Source organism: Sturnus vulgaris, unplaced genomic scaffold (assembly GCF_052056855.1).
Source record: "Sturnus vulgaris isolate bStuVul1 unplaced genomic scaffold, bStuVul1.hap1 Scaffold_195, whole genome shotgun sequence".
Lineage (NCBI taxonomy): Eukaryota > Metazoa > Chordata > Aves > Passeriformes > Sturnidae > Sturnus > Sturnus vulgaris.
Genome location: NW_028276170.1, coordinates 2,109,424 through 2,131,987, shown reverse-complemented (window position 1 = coordinate 2,131,987; position 22,564 = coordinate 2,109,424). Strand labels below are relative to the sequence as shown.

At 46.3% G+C, this 22,564-nt stretch overlaps 1 protein-coding gene and 1 pseudogene across 1 annotated transcript in view; both read right to left on the bottom strand.

The window, feature by feature from the left end:
- The window catches only part of LOC148217989 (uncharacterized), a 233,117-nt gene that overhangs the window by 183,722 nt on the left and 26,831 nt on the right, over positions 1 to 22,564 (bottom strand). The gene's annotated exons all lie outside the window — the stretch shown is intronic.
- Positions 5,852 to 22,564, bottom strand: part of LOC148217987 (uncharacterized) — a 125,062-nt pseudogene continuing 108,349 nt past the window's right edge.

Here is a 22,564-nt window from a genome sequence, read left to right as displayed (position 1 = left end):
CAGCGGGCAGTGGCTGGGGACAGGCGACAGCTCAGGCCTGCAACCATGCAGCAACCTTAGCAACAGCTGCCATGAGGGATCCCAAGGGGAAGCCTGCATTGAGCAGGAGCTGTCCCCACAAGAAACCACCAGAGACCATCAGGCATCCTGAGGGGAAGCCTGCATTGAGCAGGAAGTCTCCCTAGAAAAAAACACCAGCAACCATTAGGAATCCTGTCCCGGCTGGGAGGGCTCTGCTCCCTGCGCGCACGAGGGGCGGCGTGGGCAGAGCACAGAGACCTTCCAGGGGCCTGCGGGAGGGACATTCGTGGCCAGCGCCTTCCAGCTGATCCTTGCTGTCTCCTGCTTCTTCCAGGCCATGGAAAGAGCTGCCGTGTGGGATGGATGGGGCACGATGAAAGCAACCCCTTGGATGTTAATGCATGCAACAAGTCCTTTAAAAGGTCAAAACACATGCCAAATTTTGTGATGCAAGACAGAAACAGCTGGAAAGGCTTGAAAATGTGTTCCAGGAACTCGTGATATGACAGCACTGGTGTTGCTTGGGAACTGTTCTTCCTCACCTCCTCCCTCATCTCCCTCTTCTCCTCTTGGAGGCTCACAATTACAGCAGAGACATGAGCCTGCACTGGGCCATTGATCATACTCTCAAAATTTCTAAGCTTGTTGGTTGTTGGCAACAGAACCCACTGTCTCTGTTATTATCAGCATTAATTGTTGCAATGAAGGTGGTGTATTGAGATGGCCCCGGGTTTGCCAGATTCCACAACATCTGCCCTGTGCACCTGACCTTGTCAGGGTCATTGTCATGCTGTCCATCCCTCCCAAAGAGCACCTCCAGCACTGCCACTTCTCTCAGCTCTTGGATCCCTTCCTCAAGGGTATTCCAAGGCATTCTATGATGATGCTCCTGCATTCTCTCTCTGTGGACAAACCTCTCTCTCACACTCATTAAAAGACACTCCCAGAGGGAAAGGAGGCCTGGCTCCCTTACAAATACCTGATTCACACCTGAGTCCTGGGTCAAGGGTCCCAAATTCCTTGCCTCAGTACCATCCAGTTGCACACCTGTACCCATAAGGTCCCACACCTGCAGTAACCAGGTGGTAAAAGCCTCACGGCCTTGTCACACAATGTCTTTTTGCAGAGTATGGAGACTTTTGTATGACAGGGACTTGGTGATGATCTCAACCTCTCGCTCCCCTGCTGGTTGTGAGGGCCCTCCTTTCTTATCCTTATTTTCTAGGTGCCTTGTTTTCATCTTAGACTTCTTTGTTTCCACAGGGGCGACTATTGCTCTCTGTGAGTGCCCTTGCAGTTCAGCTGGAACCTGGACAGATGTAATGTCTGTGGGTTCCACTGCTGCACCATCAGACTCTCCCTCTTTAAGGCAGGGGGAGTTTCTCACCAGCTGTGGAAAGGTACTCCTTCAGCATCTGGCTCATCTCACACATCTCCTTCACTAAAACACCCACCCAATCCGGGTGTTTCATTTCTGAAGTGGGCTGTGGGGCAGGGTCAGGCTCTGCAGCAGCATCCCAATTTCCTGGGGTAGGTATCAGGGTTGTTATCCAAATCAATCTCCCCTTATCTCTGAATGTTAAATAGAACAGGTTTAACAGGCATATCAGCAACACCAGCCACTGTAGAATAGCATTAACATTTAGAGAAGATTTGAACCATTTGAAGCCTTTGAAAACTGGTGCAGTGGACCTAAATGGTGGACTGGATGAAGGGAAGGGAGAAAATTTCCCCTGCTGTCACTTCCTCACAGTAAGTACCATTATTGAAATAACTCCAAAAACACACAGTTAGAGTGTGATAGCTCTGAACCCACATTGCCATCTTCCAGAGGAAGTTAAAAACCCATGAATTCCTCACCTTATCAACCCACAAAATGAACTGGATAACAGTCACAGTAGCCTTAGTGATAGGACCCATGTTCAAATAAGGGCCTGCAAATGGGAGAGATGTAGCTGTGACCACGTGCAGCCCAAACCAGGGTAAGCTGGACAACATGGTGCCACCTAAAACACAAAATCAGGTCACTCAAGAACTGTTATTGCTTTTCCAGCCTTTCCACTCAATGCCCACAGTTTCCACCGTTGGGTGCCAAAATCACTCCTGGTTTGAATAAAAGACAGGTGTGTGCTAGGGAAAGCAGGGCCTTTCCTTGAATTGGAGAAAGCAAATCTCTCCCTCTGAATGAGAACAATTTTGAAATTAAGGGGCTCTCAGGCCAAGATAAGGGGGTAGGAATGACAGTTCTTTACTAGTATATCTAAGAAGGCAAACAGAAGAACAACTCTGGAATTAACAAGAAAAAGAACAGGAACCCAGTTCCAGTCCTTCTGGGCCTCAGGCTCTTTTCCCCTGTGCTGCAGTCACCGTCACCGCTGGCAGTGAGCGCTGGCAGATTCCCGGTGGACGGGGCAGATGTGACGATCCCGGCACCTGCAGGGACTGGGGGTGATGGCAGCTGTGTCCCAGATGGGAAGGGATGGAGGAGAGGCAGAATGCTGGGAAAACAGCAAGCTGAAGCAGGAGGGCGTCCAAGCAGGGCTGCGGGGTCCAAAACAGAGAGGCAGCTCCCGGCGTTGGGATGGTGGGGGGGTAGCAATGACCTTTCTGCTCCGAGAGCCAAAAGCGAGCGAGAGCCAGCAACTGCCCCCACCCTCCTTTACCTGCTTCCAATCTCACCGTGTTCCCCCTTTCCCTCCCCCCGCCCTCCGAGAGAAACTCCCCAAAAAACAGGGAGGCTCTCCCTGGTGCTGGGACCCAACCATCAGTGCTTCTTAGCATGTCAATGGAAAAAAATTCCACAGGCAGAGGAGAAAGGAAAAAACAACCCCCAACAGACGCTTATCCATTTCTTCACTGATTTGAGGTTTATCAGCTGTTGCAGGCACTGGGATGATGGTACAATGTTTTAATGTTTGGTAATAATCTCATTTCACAAGTGTTATTAATTATATCTGTTATCGGAAATGTTTTGGATTGTTGTATGAGAATTATTCCCGATTACTGTAAGTTTTTGGTTTTACTACATGTATTGTTTTGTTTTGAACTTCCCTTCATGTTCATGGCAAGGGTCATGAATGCTGTTTTTAAATCAAAGAAGGGGGAATTAGCTCCTAAATACTCACATATTTATAAAATTTTTTTTGCAGTATTTTTACCAAAAAAAAAGTAAAATATTTTTATGTAAGGCTCTTCAATTGAAGGTACAATGACAAAGTCTAATTAATTCATTAACTTAAGGAGAAGGTATGCATGTGTTTTTATCATTAACAAGTTCAAAGTAGTCACCTGTTCATTCAGCCAAACATCAAATGCGTCCAAGAAAATGAAGCCCAGTGAGAAGAAAAAGAACCTAATCACCATGCAGCCTTCGTGGCCAGAACAAAACCAGAAGCAGGACTGCCAAGACATGGCTGTGTCTGGAAATTTACAGGCAAATTGCCAACAAAAGCCTTGTGTCAACATCATGGTATAGTGTTCCTACTAACCTTCTTCAGTTATTCCCTGTTCCAGGATCCAAGAGCACATTCAGTGATGTCAAAGATTAACATTTCCAGCTAATGGACTATTTGGACTTTAAAACAATGGTCATTTATTCCCATTTCCCTAGGACACACTGGACATTATTCTTTTGTTTTCTCATGCTGTGAAACCCTGTGTCAATGACATGATAGAATTTGCTAAGTTTTGTTGATTGTAATTGGTCTTTTGTGTATCTTATCCCATATCTAACAGATAACCAGTGATAACCTTAATGAGATAACACCCTCACAAGAGAGAGCTATTTTATCATCAGAACATATGTGACTTTTTTGAATTAATGAAAAAGAGTGAGATGTTGCAGTCAGGTAGACAAATTATAAAAGGAAGGCTCCATAAAATCAGGTCTTGCTCTCTGCTAATTAATAGCTAGCCTGTCACTTCTTCTATGTGCAGCTAAGTTACTTGCTTGTTCCCACGTGAAAACAATCTTAAGCATGACAACAATTAACACAACAAGCTATTCTGGTAAGAGAACCATTTGCACCTGCAAGAAATAAGAAATCTGTCGTGCTGGGGACAAGGACGTTCATTCCCTTCCAGGAGCCCAATGCCCGGCTGGGGCTCCAGGGCAGGGGGTCCTTGAGCAGCTGCCCCAGAACCTCCGCCAGGGTCTCCCAGCGCAGCCGGAGCCGCTCGGCCTGGGGTCCCCAAAGGCCTCAGCGAGCCCCAAGTCCCTGCCAGGAACCCTCAACTCCCTCCAAGCCAGCATCCCCCACAGCCCCTGCAAGTTCCCCCCATGGCACCGGCCGTGGCCGTGTCCCCACATGTCACTGGCCATGTCCCACCATGTCCTCACCCATGGCTGTGTCCCCACCATGTTTCCATCCCTGTCACTGTCCCCCACATCTCCATCCATGCCTGTGTCCCCCCATGTCCCCACGAATGGCCACGTCCCCCTCCATGTCCATGTGTCCCCATGTCACTCTCCATGTCTGTGTCCCACCATGTCACTGTCCCCCCATGTCCCCACCCATGTCTCAGTTCAGTGTCTTTATTTTCACCCCAGTGTTGGATGTTTTAAAGGGATGAAGAGAAATGAAAAGCAAATCCAGGCCAAAAGAAAACTATTTCCATGTCTCTGCGAGCTGAGGATTAACGTGCTTGGGAGGGAGGGAAGAACATTTTTTGGAGGAGTTTCCCCCCAACTGTCTCCAAAATCTTGGCCTTTGCCCCAGTCCATCACCATTTGGCTGCAGAAGACACCCTTGGGCAATAGGAAATCAAAATCCTGGAATCACTGAGGTTAAATGTAGTAGTTTTGGTTTATTAATTTGAATTTTTTTTTGTGAGGTAGGATTAGGAGGAAGACAAAAAGCAGGCTTTACTTTAAATGGTATAACGATAAATGTTATTACTAGAAACCATAAGAAAAATCCCTTAGAATAAAACTTGAGACTACTTTTTTCTTCCATACATTTTTTTAACACTAAACACGTACAAAAACAACTCAGTTAGTTTAACATCTTTAAAATAGTTTTTTACTAATTTACATGAAAGAGGAGACTTTTATTCAGTCTATGGAGATTTTTTTTCACAAGAAAACGGATTCTTCTTGTTTTGATGTGACAGTGATTAGCTTCCCAGGAGAATGGAAATCTGATTACTATCTAAAAAGCCTTTATTCAGACTAACAGTTTTTCTCATAACTTTTATTGAGGACTATATTAACTTATGAGGCACAGTTTAAGGATTATAACACTTTAAACAAAAGCTTATTTACTTTTGAGAAAAGAAATTTTTTCCTTTTTCTTTTTGTTGGCGGGAACACCAGGGGTTTTCTTATTATTTAAACCTAGGAGACTACTGCAATTTTAACATTTGTTTGCTTTAATATTAATGCTTTTGTTTATATGTACAGGTAGAACAGTCATACTCACTTCAAAATATTAAAATATTTTTACATGTTTTAAAGGAAACAAGAGCTTTTTCTCCATAGTTTAAAAAGAGAGAAATGTTAGTGCATGACTTTTCTCGTTTCTTTATTTCGGATTTGACTTTTCTTTTTGTTTGATTTCGGTGCTTTTATATTGTTTCTATGTGTATCACTATTTTGGTGGGTTTGGGTTTTTTGGTTTTGTTTTTTTGTGTGTGTGTGTGTGTGTGGTTTTTTTGGTTTTTTGTTTTTTTTGGGGTTTTTTGTTGTGGTTGTTTTTGTTCGTTTGTTTTTCTTTGGTTTTTGTGTTTTTGGGGTTTTTTTGGATCATCCAACACCAATCCTCCCATGGGGGATGGAGCTGGAGCAGAGCACGAAGCTCTTCCCACACTCGGGGCACTCACAGGGCTTCCCTTAGTGGAGCCTCCGTTGGTGTCGGGTCAAGGTTGAGCTCTGTGAGAAGCTCTTCCCACACTCAGGACACTCGTGGGGCCTCTCCCCAGTGTGGATGCGCCGGTGCCTGATGAGGTTGGAGTTGTGCTGGAATCCCTTCCCGCAGTCGGGGCAGCGGAAGGGCCTCTCCTCTGTGTGAATCCGCTCATGTAGGAGGAGATTGGAGCTGGTCTGAAACCTCTTCCCACACTTGGGACACTCGTAGGGCCTCTCCCCAGTGTGGATGCGCTGGTGCCTTCTCAGGGCAGAGCTCCACCCAAAGCTCTTCCCACATTCCAAGCAGGTGTAGGGCCGTTCCCCTGTGTGGATCACCTGGTGCCAGATCAGGCTGGTGCTGTAGTTGAAACTCTTCCCACATTCCCCACACTGGTAGGGCCTCTCCCCAGTGTGGATCCTCTGGTGTAGGATCAGCTGGGACCTGTAGTTGAAACCCTTCCCACATTCCAAGCACTTGTGGGGCTTCTCCCCTCCAGGAGGCTTCTCCACCAGCTCTGAGCTCTGCCTGGATCTCCGGCCGCCTTCCCGGCTCAGGGAGGGTCTTTCCTCCTCGCAGCTCCCTGGGCTGGGTTTGCAGCCCCTCCTCGTGCTGAGAGATCTCTGGGGCTTTTCTGCCTCTTCCATTCCCACACACCTGAGGAATGAAAATTCCTGGTTTAGGGGGAAATAACAAGAAAAGAGCTCCATAAATTGGATGTTCCTCCTCGCCCAAGTTCATCTCTGGAAGTCATTGAGCATCTTGTGTCTGTAAGAACCTCCCAAACACCAAGATTCCCACCCAGAATCCTCCAGACTTTAAGACACGGATCAAAAACTCCCCAAATATCAAGATTCAGCCAAAATCCCCTCCAGACTTGTGCTGGTTTGAAAGCAAAACCAATGAAAGACTCCAAGGCAGAAATAGAATTTGATAGGAAAAAAGAGAAGAGAAAAATAATACATGCAATAGTACAAAAGAAAACAACTGACAGAATCAGAATACAACCTGACACCCCGCTAGTTTTGATGGTGGTAGCAGTCCAGATGAAGGGGTCTTGTTGTAGTAGTGATGCTGTAGAAAGGTCTGGTAGCTCTTGTCCTCTGGAAACCAGTGGGTAAGGGCTGTCTTGGTGTTCCAAATCTCAGATTTTATCTAGGTAGGAAAGGCTTGGCTCCTCCCCCTGGCTGGAGCATCTCCCAATGGGATGATGGAATTTTATCAGTCATGCAGTGGCACTCAATGGCCCATTAACAGAAGATATCTTCCTGGAGGAAGGATGGGTTGTGGGAAAGATAAAGAACACTGCCCCAGCTGGTTTTAACAGATGGCCCATTAGCAGAGGATATCTCCCACACAGATAAGGATCACTGTTCCATCTGTTTTTTTCCATCACTCTTTGTTCTTTTGTTTCTTCCCAGGATCTCTGACTGGTTACTTCATGTTTGCTGCTGATATCTCTCCCTTTTGAAGATGAAAACAGTAAAAGTGTTTTTGACCTGCCTTGCTGGATATTGTGAAGAGGAACAGTCATCTACTGCAAGTGGAAGTGTCACAGGTGGAGCAGAGTTCTGTGAGTGCTGTATCAAACCAGACCTCGTCAGACCTGCCAGAACAACTGGTCCATGCTGCCCTTCACTGCTCTGCCTGTTCCCCACTGTTTCATGCCAGAGTAATTTAACTGCTGTTAATTGGGTGTGTGTTTCACTCGAGTCAGTCCAGCAGAACCAGCAGAAAGCAGCCCCAGAATGAATGGGGCTCTGCAGAGGAGCCCCAGACTATTCATCAGCCTGCCTGCAGAACTGGCTCCAACTCTGAACCCTTGTGACCACACTCTGAAGAAGACACACTTCTGATATTTCTGAGGCACTTATGACTGAGGCACTGCACGTGCTTGTGCAGGTAAGAATCCCAAAGTGCTTTCTGTCAGGAAAATTAATCCTCAAACACCAGAGGTTTATGTCCAAAAAGGAGACTTTATTGGAATAAAGGGAGAGGCCATGGCACATTCCCCTGGCATCTCTCAAATTTTTGGAGGACGCAGCCTCCTTTTTATCCTGTTTTCCCGGCCGCATTTCCCTCTCTCTTTCCCCATTGGCTGAGGTACTTGAGAGGCACAGACTTCCCGGAACGCCTGATACCTGAAATTCCCCTCTAATGTATAACCCTCCCTTTTCATTTTTAATTCTTACAGAATTCATAGTTTTCTCCCACGTTGCTTCTTTCATCTTTCAATATCCAATTTCATTTATCAGCAGCCCTACAGTTTGTTTGTAAAGGCAAATATCTCTTTCCATTCATCAATCAGTGGAATCCATCCCATTGTTTCTTTTATCTCTCAGTGCTAGCCTTATCTATAGGCTGATCCACAACTCATTTGTAAAGACAAATTCAACATTCCTCTCACATTTATCATGGATTAGTGTGTATCGACCCCCTAAACTCCGAGTTTTTGGGGGACTTTCAGCACCAAGAAAATGGAGATGTAGAGCATCCACAGTATGCCACTGGGATCCATCTCCAAGAGATCTATGGATGCTCTCCATCAGAGAGCAGAATTCCATTGGGATCCACAGAGTGGTGAGGTTTTCTACTTAATCTGTCTCTTTCACTCTCCCCCACCTCTATTCCATTTCTACTTTTCTCTTTTTTTTTCATTCTCTCTGCCACTTGTTTACTCTACAATAAAATCCATACTATTGACTTTGCCACATGCTCTCATTTGCAACCTTATTGAGGCAGAGCCATTTCTGATCATTTTCATCAGTGGATCAGAACAAGGGGCTACAAGCCCTCCAGTCTGGCTGCTGCTCCATGCCACTTCCAGGGGCTTGGGCTGCTGAAGGGCTGCTGGGCTGGGCCCTTTGTGACACAGGGCCGTTCTATCGGGTTCCTGGGTGCTGTTGGCCATTCTGTTGTCCTGGTGACATGGCACAGCCCCGCCCTGCAGGGGTATATACGGGGCACAGGGCCCTGCGCTGCCCAGTGCCAGGAGTGCCACTGGCTCAGGAGGAAGCAGCTCCTGGGATCTCTGTGCTCCAGACAGTTGCACATGGAGAAGGAAAAGGTGAAGCCCAACTCCAAAGCAGCCAGCCCCATGCCCAGCAGGCTGGAAGAGCAGGCCCTCAGCGGGCAGTGGCTGGGGACAGGCGACAGCTCAGGCCTGCAACCATGCAGCAACCTTAGCAACAGCTGCCATGAGGGATCCCAAGGGGAAGCCTGCATTGAGCAGGAGCTGTCCCCACAAGAAACCACCAGAGACCATCAGGCATCCTGAGGGGAAGCCTGCATTGAGCAGGAAGTCTCCCTAGAAAAAAACACCAGCAACCATTAGGAATCCTGTCCCGGCTGGGAGGGCTCTGCTCCCTGCGCGCACGAGGGGCGGCGTGGGCAGAGCACAGAGACCTTCCAGGGGCCTGCGGGAGGGACATTCGTGGCCAGCGCCTTCCAGCTGATCCTTGCTGTCTCCTGCTTCTTCCAGGCCATGGAAAGAGCTGCCGTGTGGGATGGATGGGGCACGATGAAAGCAACCCCTTGGATGTTAATGCATGCAACAAGTCCTTTAAAAGGTCAAAACACATGCCAAATTTTGTGATGCAAGACAGAAACAGCTGGAAAGGCTTGAAAATGTGTTCCAGGAACTCGTGATATGACAGCACTGGTGTTGCTTGGGAACTGTTCTTCCTCACCTCCTCCCTCATCTCCCTCTTCTCCTCTTGGAGGCTCACAATTACAGCAGAGACATGAGCCTGCACTGGGCCATTGATCATACTCTCAAAATTTCTAAGCTTGTTGGTTGTTGGCAACAGAACCCACTGTCTCTGTTATTATCAGCATTAATTGTTGCAATGAAGGTGGTGTATTGAGATGGCCCCGGGTTTGCCAGATTCCACAACATCTGCCCTGTGCACCTGACCTTGTCAGGGTCATTGTCATGCTGTCCATCCCTCCCAAAGAGCACCTCCAGCACTGCCACTTCTCTCAGCTCTTGGATCCCTTCCTCAAGGGTATTCCAAGGCATTCTATGATGATGCTCCTGCATTCTCTCTCTGTGGACAAACCTCTCTCTCACACTCATTAAAAGACACTCCCAGAGGGAAAGGAGGCCTGGCTCCCTTACAAATACCTGATTCACACCTGAGTCCTGGGTCAAGGGTCCCAAATTCCTTGCCTCAGTACCATCCAGTTGCACACCTGTACCCATAAGGTCCCACACCTGCAGTAACCAGGTGGTAAAAGCCTCACGGCCTTGTCACACAATGTCTTTTTGCAGAGTATGGAGACTTTTGTATGACAGGGACTTGGTGATGATCTCAACCTCTCGCTCCCCTGCTGGTTGTGAGGGCCCTCCTTTCTTATCCTTATTTTCTAGGTGCCTTGTTTTCATCTTAGACTTCTTTGTTTCCACAGGGGCGACTATTGCTCTCTGTGAGTGCCCTTGCAGTTCAGCTGGAACCTGGACAGATGTAATGTCTGTGGGTTCCACTGCTGCACCATCAGACTCTCCCTCTTTAAGGCAGGGGGAGTTTCTCACCAGCTGTGGAAAGGTACTCCTTCAGCATCTGGCTCATCTCACACATCTCCTTCACTAAAACACCCACCCAATCCGGGTGTTTCATTTCTGAAGTGGGCTGTGGGGCAGGGTCAGGCTCTGCAGCAGCATCCCAATTTCCTGGGGTAGGTATCAGGGTTGTTATCCAAATCAATCTCCCCTTATCTCTGAATGTTAAATAGAACAGGTTTAACAGGCATATCAGCAACACCAGCCACTGTAGAATAGCATTAACATTTAGAGAAGATTTGAACCATTTGAAGCCTTTGAAAACTGGTGCAGTGGACCTAAATGGTGGACTGGATGAAGGGAAGGGAGAAAATTTCCCCTGCTGTCACTTCCTCACAGTAAGTACCATTATTGAAATAACTCCAAAAACACACAGTTAGAGTGTGATAGCTCTGAACCCACATTGCCATCTTCCAGAGGAAGTTAAAAACCCATGAATTCCTCACCTTATCAACCCACAAAATGAACTGGATAACAGTCACAGTAGCCTTAGTGATAGGACCCATGTTCAAATAAGGGCCTGCAAATGGGAGAGATGTAGCTGTGACCACGTGCAGCCCAAACCAGGGTAAGCTGGACAACATGGTGCCACCTAAAACACAAAATCAGGTCACTCAAGAACTGTTATTGCTTTTCCAGCCTTTCCACTCAATGCCCACAGTTTCCACCGTTGGGTGCCAAAATCACTCCTGGTTTGAATAAAAGACAGGTGTGTGCTAGGGAAAGCAGGGCCTTTCCTTGAATTGGAGAAAGCAAATCTCTCCCTCTGAATGAGAACAATTTTGAAATTAAGGGGCTCTCAGGCCAAGATAAGGGGGTAGGAATGACAGTTCTTTACTAGTATATCTAAGAAGGCAAACAGAAGAACAACTCTGGAATTAACAAGAAAAAGAACAGGAACCCAGTTCCAGTCCTTCTGGGCCTCAGGCTCTTTTCCCCTGTGCTGCAGTCACCGTCACCGCTGGCAGTGAGCGCTGGCAGATTCCCGGTGGACGGGGCAGATGTGACGATCCCGGCACCTGCAGGGACTGGGGGTGATGGCAGCTGTGTCCCAGATGGGAAGGGATGGAGGAGAGGCAGAATGCTGGGAAAACAGCAAGCTGAAGCAGGAGGGCGTCCAAGCAGGGCTGCGGGGTCCAAAACAGAGAGGCAGCTCCCGGCGTTGGGATGGTGGGGGGGTAGCAATGACCTTTCTGCTCCGAGAGCCAAAAGCGAGCGAGAGCCAGCAACTGCCCCCACCCTCCTTTACCTGCTTCCAATCTCACCGTGTTCCCCCTTTCCCTCCCCCCGCCCTCCGAGAGAAACTCCCCAAAAAACAGGGAGGCTCTCCCTGGTGCTGGGACCCAACCATCAGTGCTTCTTAGCATGTCAATGGAAAAAAATTCCACAGGCAGAGGAGAAAGGAAAAAACAACCCCCAACAGACGCTTATCCATTTCTTCACTGATTTGAGGTTTATCAGCTGTTGCAGGCACTGGGATGATGGTACAATGTTTTAATGTTTGGTAATAATCTCATTTCACAAGTGTTATTAATTATATCTGTTATCGGAAATGTTTTGGATTGTTGTATGAGAATTATTCCCGATTACTGTAAGTTTTTGGTTTTACTACATGTATTGTTTTGTTTTGAACTTCCCTTCATGTTCATGGCAAGGGTCATGAATGCTGTTTTTAAATCAAAGAAGGGGGAATTAGCTCCTAAATACTCACATATTTATAAAATTTTTTTTGCAGTATTTTTACCAAAAAAAAAGTAAAATATTTTTATGTAAGGCTCTTCAATTGAAGGTACAATGACAAAGTCTAATTAATTCATTAACTTAAGGAGAAGGTATGCATGTGTTTTTATCATTAACAAGTTCAAAGTAGTCACCTGTTCATTCAGCCAAACATCAAATGCGTCCAAGAAAATGAAGCCCAGTGAGAAGAAAAAGAACCTAATCACCATGCAGCCTTCGTGGCCAGAACAAAACCAGAAGCAGGACTGCCAAGACATGGCTGTGTCTGGAAATTTACAGGCAAATTGCCAACAAAAGCCTTGTGTCAACATCATGGTATAGTGTTCCTACTAACCTTCTTCAGTTATTCCCTGTTCCAGGATCCAAGAGCACATTCAGTGATGTCAAAGATTAACATTTCCAGCTAATGGACTATTTGGACTTTAAAACAATGGTCATTTATTCCCATTTCCCTAGGACACACTGGACATTATTCTTTTGTTTTCTCATGCTGTGAAACCCTGTGTCAATGACATGATAGAATTTGCTAAGTTTTGTTGATTGTAATTGGTCTTTTGTGTATCTTATCCCATATCTAACAGATAACCAGTGATAACCTTAATGAGATAACACCCTCACAAGAGAGAGCTATTTTATCATCAGAACATATGTGACTTTTTTGAATTAATGAAAAAGAGTGAGATGTTGCAGTCAGGTAGACAAATTATAAAAGGAAGGCTCCATAAAATCAGGTCTTGCTCTCTGCTAATTAATAGCTAGCCTGTCACTTCTTCTATGTGCAGCTAAGTTACTTGCTTGTTCCCACGTGAAAACAATCTTAAGCATGACAACAATTAACACAACAAGCTATTCTGGTAAGAGAACCATTTGCACCTGCAAGAAATAAGAAATCTGTCGTGCTGGGGACAAGGACGTTCATTCCCTTCCAGGAGCCCAATGCCCGGCTGGGGCTCCAGGGCAGGGGGTCCTTGAGCAGCTGCCCCAGAACCTCCGCCAGGGTCTCCCAGCGCAGCCGGAGCCGCTCGGCCTGGGGTCCCCAAAGGCCTCAGCGAGCCCCAAGTCCCTGCCAGGAACCCTCAACTCCCTCCAAGCCAGCATCCCCCACAGCCCCTGCAAGTTCCCCCCATGGCACCGGCCGTGGCCGTGTCCCCACATGTCACTGGCCATGTCCCACCATGTCCTCACCCATGGCTGTGTCCCCACCATGTTTCCATCCCTGTCACTGTCCCCCACATCTCCATCCATGCCTGTGTCCCCCCATGTCCCCACGAATGGCCACGTCCCCCTCCATGTCCATGTGTCCCCATGTCACTCTCCATGTCTGTGTCCCACCATGTCACTGTCCCCCCATGTCCCCACCCATGTCTCAGTTCAGTGTCTTTATTTTCACCCCAGTGTTGGATGTTTTAAAGGGATGAAGAGAAATGAAAAGCAAATCCAGGCCAAAAGAAAACTATTTCCATGTCTCTGCGAGCTGAGGATTAACGTGCTTGGGAGGGAGGGAAGAACATTTTTTGGAGGAGTTTCCCCCCAACTGTCTCCAAAATCTTGGCCTTTGCCCCAGTCCATCACCATTTGGCTGCAGAAGACACCCTTGGGCAATAGGAAATCAAAATCCTGGAATCACTGAGGTTAAATGTAGTAGTTTTGGTTTATTAATTTGAATTTTTTTTTGTGAGGTAGGATTAGGAGGAAGACAAAAAGCAGGCTTTACTTTAAATGGTATAACGATAAATGTTATTACTAGAAACCATAAGAAAAATCCCTTAGAATAAAACTTGAGACTACTTTTTTCTTCCATACATTTTTTTAACACTAAACACGTACAAAAACAACTCAGTTAGTTTAACATCTTTAAAATAGTTTTTTACTAATTTACATGAAAGAGGAGACTTTTATTCAGTCTATGGAGATTTTTTTTCACAAGAAAACGGATTCTTCTTGTTTTGATGTGACAGTGATTAGCTTCCCAGGAGAATGGAAATCTGATTACTATCTAAAAAGCCTTTATTCAGACTAACAGTTTTTCTCATAACTTTTATTGAGGACTATATTAACTTATGAGGCACAGTTTAAGGATTATAACACTTTAAACAAAAGCTTATTTACTTTTGAGAAAAGAAATTTTTTCCTTTTTCTTTTTGTTGGCGGGAACACCAGGGGTTTTCTTATTATTTAAACCTAGGAGACTACTGCAATTTTAACATTTGTTTGCTTTAATATTAATGCTTTTGTTTATATGTACAGGTAGAACAGTCATACTCACTTCAAAATATTAAAATATTTTTACATGTTTTAAAGGAAACAAGAGCTTTTTCTCCATAGTTTAAAAAGAGAGAAATGTTAGTGCATGACTTTTCTCGTTTCTTTATTTCGGATTTGACTTTTCTTTTTGTTTGATTTCGGTGCTTTTATATTGTTTCTATGTGTATCACTATTTTGGTGGGTTTGGGTTTTTTGGTTTTGTTTTTTTGTGTGTGTGTGTGTGTGTGGTTTTTTTGGTTTTTTGTTTTTTTTGGGGTTTTTTGTTGTGGTTGTTTTTGTTCGTTTGTTTTTCTTTGGTTTTTGTGTTTTTGGGGTTTTTTTGGATCATCCAACACCAATCCTCCCATGGGGGATGGAGCTGGAGCAGAGCACGAAGCTCTTCCCACACTCGGGGCACTCACAGGGCTTCCCTTAGTGGAGCCTCCGTTGGTGTCGGGTCAAGGTTGAGCTCTGTGAGAAGCTCTTCCCACACTCAGGACACTCGTGGGGCCTCTCCCCAGTGTGGATGCGCCGGTGCCTGATGAGGTTGGAGTTGTGCTGGAATCCCTTCCCGCAGTCGGGGCAGCGGAAGGGCCTCTCCTCTGTGTGAATCCGCTCATGTAGGAGGAGATTGGAGCTGGTCTGAAACCTCTTCCCACACTTGGGACACTCGTAGGGCCTCTCCCCAGTGTGGATGCGCTGGTGCCTTCTCAGGGCAGAGCTCCACCCAAAGCTCTTCCCACATTCCAAGCAGGTGTAGGGCCGTTCCCCTGTGTGGATCACCTGGTGCCAGATCAGGCTGGTGCTGTAGTTGAAACTCTTCCCACATTCCCCACACTGGTAGGGCCTCTCCCCAGTGTGGATCCTCTGGTGTAGGATCAGCTGGGACCTGTAGTTGAAACCCTTCCCACATTCCAAGCACTTGTGGGGCTTCTCCCCTCCAGGAGGCTTCTCCACCAGCTCTGAGCTCTGCCTGGATCTCCGGCCGCCTTCCCGGCTCAGGGAGGGTCTTTCCTCCTCGCAGCTCCCTGGGCTGGGTTTGCAGCCCCTCCTCGTGCTGAGAGATCTCTGGGGCTTTTCTGCCTCTTCCATTCCCACACACCTGAGGAATGAAAATTCCTGGTTTAGGGGGAAATAACAAGAAAAGAGCTCCATAAATTGGATGTTCCTCCTCGCCCAAGTTCATCTCTGGAAGTCATTGAGCATCTTGTGTCTGTAAGAACCTCCCAAACACCAAGATTCCCACCCAGAATCCTCCAGACTTTAAGACACGGATCAAAAACTCCCCAAATATCAAGATTCAGCCAAAATCCCCTCCAGACTTGTGCTGGTTTGAAAGCAAAACCAATGAAAGACTCCAAGGCAGAAATAGAATTTGATAGGAAAAAAGAGAAGAGAAAAATAATACATGCAATAGTACAAAAGAAAACAACTGACAGAATCAGAATACAACCTGACACCCCGCTAGTTTTGATGGTGGTAGCAGTCCAGATGAAGGGGTCTTGTTGTAGTAGTGATGCTGTAGAAAGGTCTGGTAGCTCTTGTCCTCTGGAAACCAGTGGGTAAGGGCTGTCTTGGTGTTCCAAATCTCAGATTTTATCTAGGTAGGAAAGGCTTGGCTCCTCCCCCTGGCTGGAGCATCTCCCAATGGGATGATGGAATTTTATCAGTCATGCAGTGGCACTCAATGGCCCATTAACAGAAGATATCTTCCTGGAGGAAGGATGGGTTGTGGGAAAGATAAAGAACACTGCCCCAGCTGGTTTTAACAGATGGCCCATTAGCAGAGGATATCTCCCACACAGATAAGGATCACTGTTCCATCTGTTTTTTTCCATCACTCTTTGTTCTTTTGTTTCTTCCCAGGATCTCTGACTGGTTACTTCATGTTTGCTGCTGATATCTCTCCCTTTTGAAGATGAAAACAGTAAAAGTGTTTTTGACCTGCCTTGCTGGATATTGTGAAGAGGAACAGTCATCTACTGCAAGTGGAAGTGTCACAGGTGGAGCAGAGTTCTGTGAGTGCTGTATCAAACCAGACCTCGTCAGACCTGCCAGAACAACTGGTCCATGCTGCCCTTCACTGCTCTGCCTGTTCCCCACTGTTTCATGCCAGAGTAATTTAACTGCTGTTAATTGGGTGTGTGTTTCACTCGAGTCAGTCCAGCAGAACCAGCAGAAAGCAGCCCCAGAATGAATGGGGCTCTGCAGAGGAGCCCCAGACTATTCATCAGCCTGCCTGCAGAACTGGCTCCAACTCTGAACCCTTGTGACCACACTCTGAAGAAGACACACTTCTGATATTTCTGAGGCACTTATGACTGAGGCACTGCACGTGCTTGTGCAGGTAAGAATCCCAAAGTGCTTTCTGTCAGGAAAATTAATCCTCAAACACCAGAGGTTTATGTCCAAAAAGGAGACTTTATTGGAATAAAGGGAGAGGCCATGGCACATTCCCCTGGCATCTCTCAAATTTTTGGAGGACGCAGCCTCCTTTTTATCCTGTTTTCCCGGCCGCATTTCCCTCTCTCTTTCCCCATTGGCTGAGGTACTTGAGAGGCACAGACTTCCCGGAACGCCTGATACCTGAAATTCCCCTCTAATGTAGAACCCTCCCTTTTCATTTTTAATTCTTACAGAATTCATAGTTTTCTCCCACGTTGCTTCTTTCATCTTTCAATATCCAATTTCATTTATCAGCAGCCCTACAGTTTGTTTGTAAAGGCAAATATATTTTTCCATTCATCAATCAGTGGAATCCATCCCATTGTTTCTTTTATCTCTCAGTGCTAGCCTTATCTACAGGCTGATCCACAGCTCATTTGTAAAGACAAATTCAACATTCCTCTCAATGTGGTTCTCTAAGAAGGCCATAACTAAATGCTTGCATGGGGGTTTTGGCTTCTGGAGCAGTGGGGTAGGGCTGTTGTTGGTTCCTACCCCTCCATGCCATGAAGATGTAAGGGGTGAGGGATGCCATGTGTGCTGTGCACTGGCAGTGATCCTCAAGAAATCCTTCTAATCCTCTCCGTCGAGCTAGTCAAGCTCCTGGAAATGACAGGACAGAAAAAAAAATTTAAAAGTGCTCAGTTTTGTGCCCTTCTTCCCTTGTGGGGTGAGGGACAGGAGGCAGAGGTCCAGCTTGGTCTCTCTCTGACCTTTTCTTTGAGTCAACACTGTCTGCTCCCACCACAAAGGCACAGAGGGTGCTCTTTGCCCCCACCAGTGGGAAGTGGCTCTGCTGACCCCACTAAGAGTGCTGGAAGATGAGTCTGTGAACTAAACAGTTGAATATTGCCTAGAGGGGGGTAGCAGGCAGTAGATGTGCCACCATTCTCTTTCCAGGAACCCACTGGGAGTACTTGAACTATCGACGATGAGAGAGAGAGAGACGGGGACACTGAATGGTGATCAAAATCCAATTTTTACTGAGCACTACATGTGCTTATATACCATTTACAGGAAGGCTGGTAATATTTTACTGCAATCACATAGACAAACCTTACATAGACAAACTCTCACATAGACAAACTTTACATGTGGACATAGTAAAATCTTATTTCCCATAACCCAGACTTGATCCAGTCCTCTTGCAGTCAGGTCTCTGTTTGCTCTTGCCAGGCATCCTCGTTGTCAGGCTGCATTTGCTGATTAAATCTGCAGTACTATCAGTCTCATTTGCATTACCCATATCCACATCTCCCCCGTTTCTTTTAACTAAAAATACACTCTTAAGCGATTTGTCGATTAAATTCTTAACACACTGTAAAATACAAGGAATAACTACTACAATGCATAATATGATGCCTAATACATACAAACCTATTTGAACTAAATTCCTGACCCAGCCAGTGAGTCCCCAGTGCCCTAAGAGCCAGTTCAGCCAGTCGTACCCATGATCTACCCGAAGTTTATTCACACCTTCTTTCAGGGCTTGAGTGCTGGCATAGATGGGCTGGGAGTGGTCAGAAAGGTTAAGGCAACACATCCCATCGAATTCCTCAGCCACAGGCGGCGGCGGAGCTCGGAGGCGGCCCCAGCGCAGGTGGGAGCCGCGCTCGGTTGTGCGGGGGCTCGGGGCTCGCTGCGGGCCGAGGGGGCGGCAGGGGGCTCTGGCGGGTTGGTTGTGCCGGTGCCGGCCCGTGTTGGCGCTGGGCTGAGGGCGCTGCGGGAGCGGCTGCCCGCGGTCTCCTTCCCGCTGGGGCCTCGGCAGGAGCCGGTGCCGGAGCAGCGCTGGCTCGTCCCGGTTGCTGTGGGTGGCACAGAGGTGTCTGCCCTGTGCCCGGGGCTGTGCGGGAAAATTCCCGTGGCCAGAGGTTTGTGTGCCCAAAGGAGACAGAGGAGTCCTGTAAAAGTGACTTTATTGGTGAACAAAGAGAGAGGCCATGCGGCATTTGCCATGCGGTCTCTAAAACGCAGCCTCCTTTTTATCCTCATTTTTCCGTCTGCATCTCCCTCTCCCATTCCCCTCTGGCTGACGTTTTCGGAAAGTTCAGACTTCCCGATCCACCTACTGCATGTCCCTCTTAATATGCACTCCTACTACGATATTAATCTTACTGCTTGCAATCCCTCATTTTCTTATTTTCTCAAGAATTGCCTTTACAAACTTTTAATTTCCATTGACTCAATCTCCTTTCCTGCGTCCTCTTTGGCGCAAGGTGTCTTGCATGGTAAAAAGCTGAGAGTTGCTGCAGCACGTCAGAGGAGGAGCAGCATTCGTTTAAGCCATGGTCTGCCAGGAAACCACGAAAACGTGTCCCATTCCCATCCTCTCCCTCTTTGCACTGGTACATGAGCTACTTTCTTATTTCCTTTGTTATCTGTTTTACCACTTTTCGGTTATCATCTATTTGCAAACAGCAATTTGAATGATTTAATTTTCCACAAACTCCTCCTTCTTCTGTAAGTAGATAATCTGATCCCATCCCATGGTGAAATGTCTCGTTCCTCATTTCAGCGGCTTGGTCAGCAGGAAGGTCAGGAGCTGGAGCTGTCTCCTTGGTTATTATTTCAAGGACACTTTTTAACCTAATTATGCCACTCAAATTATGGATGGATTTTCTGTGTCCTGATATGAATTCGTTAGGGATCCCAGGGGCTGGTCCATGGTGTTGTAGGATTTGTTCTGGTGGCCGTTCATCTTTTCCCCTTTTTTGGGTGCTCCCTCCTGCCACGGCTGCATCAATTGACCACTTTTATCTTATGAAATGATAAAATGTTTGGATTCCCAAGTGATTTCTCTGGACTAGCAAAAACACCTCAGTGCTTTGGGGAGAGGGATGATCCCCCCCACACTTTTTTTCATGAAATTTGCTCAATATTCTCCGTTTGCTGTTTCCCTTTGCAGCTTCACCAGTTTCTGTTGCAGTCAGATATCCTCACTATGGGCTCTGCCTTTAGTTGTGCAAATTTCATCTGTGCAAGCAGGCAGAGCTGGGGGTGAGGGGCAGATGGACTCAGGGAAATTCCTCCCCCTGGCAAGAAGGCCCTGGGGCATTGTCCACACTTTTCCAGAGCAATGTTAATTTGCATTTCTAAAACTCCTCTCCTGGCTGCCTGGAACTAGGATTTTCTTCCAGAGCAGCTATTAGGGGATTCACACGTGCAAGCTCACAATCTGCTTTATTTTTCTTTTCTATTTTTTTAACGATTTTTTATTAACAGTTTATGCGTTAAAGCCTCACCATTAATACTCTTCTAGGTTTGCAAAATGCAACTTAAAGGTGAGCTTCTAAAGATCCATTCCGAAATTCTGCCGTCATTAAGAGCCACCACAAATATATAGAAAAATATTCCAATGCAATCAAGTCTTTTCTGCCTCTTCTCCTAGGAGTAAAAATTGGTTGTCACACCCCTGGCCCAAACCTAACTGACAATCTAAAAGTAGGATTAATGTGAAAATTTTTCTCATGGTGTAATCTTGTCACTGAAACTGCAGGGACAATAAAAAACTCTCCAGCAATATCTTTAGTGTTAGAGAGTTAAGGCATTACTTGATTCTGGTCAGGGTGTGCAACAGAAATAATTTCATCCACACATAGACCGGGCGTGCAGAGAAAATCATTCCATGAGATGTGAATTTTGCTAGATTTTTCCTGAAATTTTACAGTCTGAACCCATTGAAATCCATTGGTTTAGTGTTTATTGCTTCCAGGTTGTGTAGTTCTTAGTGTTTAGTTTCCTATTGGACCTGGATTTCTCCTCCTGTGATGTTAATGAGGTCCCACTCCTGGATTTCCTTCTCAGTCTTTTCCAGACCAGGTGTCTCCATCTATGGCGGGGCACTGTCTGGGGTGGGTGTTCCTTGATATTTGCTGATGTTTCATTGATGTTTTGTTGATGTTTGTTATGTTTGTGGATATCTTTTGGGCTATTCCCAGTCTGATGAGATGTTAAACTCATCTCTGTTGAGTGGTCTAACAGTCCATAAAAAATACCTTTTAGAATTTCTTTCCTGAGAGAAAGGCAAACCGAGCCTGACTAGTAAAATGGAATGTAAAAAAATTTAAAGTTGGTATATTTTCCAACAGTGGAATCGCAGGCAGCCCAGTGTGTGAGTGTAATTGAGAGGCAGAGTCCTGGGTGGATGCTGTGAACAGCAAAGTGCCAAGGCAGGCTCTGTGCCAGCCCAGCTTCCTGTGGCAGAGATTTCACAAGAGACAGGATTCTGGCCACAGGCTGCTTGAAATATACATCCCTTATCTCCAGCCCGCACTAGGTGGAGAATTCCCAGGGTAAGGAATTGCAAAGATCAATTCCAAGGGAGAGAATTGAATATCTGCCCTGGCTCTGGCCAAAGGTTATAATGGCCGGATGCTTGGCCTTCAGCCAAGGGCACACACTGACTCAGAAAACACTTCCTAAATGCAGCAACATGTTGCATATTCATAGACCTTCATGCATTATTCACAATCATTCTCCCCAACCTGTAAATCATTAATTTTTCCCTCCCTAGGGCTCTGGTGTCCCAGAGTCCAAGAATGTGAAGAATTTCCTGATTATCTTTTTTACCATTCTCTGAGTTAGTTAAATGAACAAAAGCTTTTTACATCAAAATATTGTAGTCCAAAAAAATATATTTATCACTATTGTTTATAAGTTCTGTTAATAGCAAAGCTAAAAGAAACTATGTTCATACAGGAAAGTTTTTCAACATAGAGCATTCATTTTAATATTTTCAAAAAGCCAATAATTTAATATGTACTCATAAGACACCTAGGATTCAAATTTATTTTCTGAGTCGGGAAGAGCCATAGGTGGGGCACCAATCATTTTGTTATCGTTCATTTTTTCAGGTTTTCTTCCTTTCGTCCTGCCATACCACAGCCTTGAGGCTATTGGGGTTTAGAAAGTGATACAATGTTATGGGTAGAAGAAAGAATCCTCAATCCAGGTCCTGCAATTTCCTAATAATGCTCAGAATTCTTACACCTCCTTTTCAGTCCTGGATGACTTCTGAGCGTCTCCGGACCCTCTCCGGGTCAATACACCACAAATCTTTAGTCAAAATATGTCCCAAATATTTTACCTTTTACTCCAACATTTGCTCCTTTTTTTCATATACTCAAAGACGTTTTTTAGCCTGAACATTCAGCGATTTCACAGAGGCTTCTTCTACCACTTCTTGTCCTCCTGACTGCAGCAAGTCATCCACATCCTGCATTAACCCAATCCCTGGGGGTGGGGTAAATTCTTGTGATATTTTCTACAAGGCTTGCCCCAGTAAGGCTGGTGCTTCCGTGCATCCCTGCAGAAGGACCGTCCATGTCGTTTCCATTTTCCCTTCTACCTCTTGTTCCCACTCAAAGGCAAAATCCAGTTTACCATCCTGTGTAAGTGGGCATCCCCAGAAAGCATCTTTGCCATCAAGGACTGAATGGTGTCAGTGTGAGGAGGGCACCTGGTTGAAGATGGTGTAAGGATGTGAGAGCCCCTGGGTGCTGGGGCCCCCTTGGGCCCTGGGGTTCATCCCTCAGGGGCTGTAGAAACTCTGCCATGGCCTTTGCCTTCCCCTTGGCCTTTTCCTCATCCCTTCTTGCATTCCCCTGCTGTGCCTTTGTGACCAAGTGCTCCAGGGGCTTCTTCTGCCCCTCCTGCAGCCCCCTCAGTGCCTGGGGGTGCTCATCCTCTGACAGCTGCTGAGCTTTCTGCT